The sequence below is a fragment of the Harpegnathos saltator genome, unplaced genomic scaffold (assembly GCF_003227715.2).
Source record: "Harpegnathos saltator strain DR-91 unplaced genomic scaffold, Hsal_v8.6 scaffold16, whole genome shotgun sequence".
Classification (NCBI taxonomy): Eukaryota; Metazoa; Arthropoda; class Insecta; order Hymenoptera; family Formicidae; genus Harpegnathos; species Harpegnathos saltator.
This window is the reverse complement of record NW_020229939.1, coordinates 791,268-792,500: the sequence shown is the minus strand read 5'-3', so window position 1 is coordinate 792,500 and position 1,233 is coordinate 791,268.

The window sequence follows — 1,233 nt, the reverse complement described above, 5'->3', positions numbered from 1 at the left end:
ATAGGCGAGCGTAATCGAGCCGAGCGATACTACTACCAGTGTTCCGCTTGTGCGAATGAGAAAATCGCAAGAGGCAGATCTCTCTTCTTCCCTCGCGCCCGCTCTCGGAGAATGCCGTCGCTTTGTAAAACTCGGCGCATTATGACGCGCACGCGCACGCGCGTCCGCGCTCGCGCGGGAAGCGCGCTTCCCGTTAAGCCCGTCGAAATTGCTGAGACTCAAACTTTCAATCTTTCCACGTCGATCGACGTCCATCATGATCGGTTCGTTCGATCGCGATCGAGCGCTCGATTATTGACATAAAATCCAAAGTATTCCGCGCGCGTACGCGCGCTGTACAATTTAGCCGACGATCTTGCCTGGAAATTTTCATCTCTCGGGACACGGCGAGAACGCTATACTTAACCGCAGAGAATCGGGCTCCTGTGTGTTTCCGTTAAAAGCCATTCATTATTCGGAATTGAAGCAAATCCGGCCGTGCCATTTTTACACGCGCACGAGCGTGCGGTTGGCTGTGAATTCCTTTTCGCGACGTTTCTTGTCGTCTTGAATCACACATCATTTAATGTGTTTCAACGTCATCCGACCCGTTTGTATAAATCACACGCTCGCGCGTGTACGAATAACGCGGCTGAAATTGCACGGTGAACGTGCTCCTGAAAAACTTGTAGATATATATTAATGCCGCGGAGAACCCGAAGAAAAATAGAATCGGCACTAATCGCATTGATCACACTGCGTTAAAGCGTCCAAGTTTTCCTAACGAGGCGATAGATAACGATCTGCTCGCATGTACTACGCCTCGCGAGGCGTTCCTCTCAATTGGAAATCCACCGCGTGCCGTCGCGAGTAATCGCGACGCGATCTAAAAAAGGGAAAAAGGGTAACACAATTTCGGGCTCGGCAGGCGCAGGCCGAGACGGAGAAAACCGCCGGGAGAGATGGGCTTCGCTAAATCATGCGAAATTTTCCTCCATCATTTTCTCCTTTACTCGCGTTTACTCGCGGAGAGGAAGAGCTATAGCTCGTTCCAGTTCACGGAGTCACCTCGCACGCACAGAGCGAGGCAGAATTTCGAAGAGACAGATATATCGCCGATCGTTTCTCTCTCTCTCTCTCTCTCTCTCTCTCTCTCTCTCTCTCTCCCTCCCCCCCTGTTTCTGCCCCCTTCTCTCTCCCTCTCGGCTTAATCGCGAGTATTTCGGGAAAAATGTCCGAAGTAGCTCGTACATA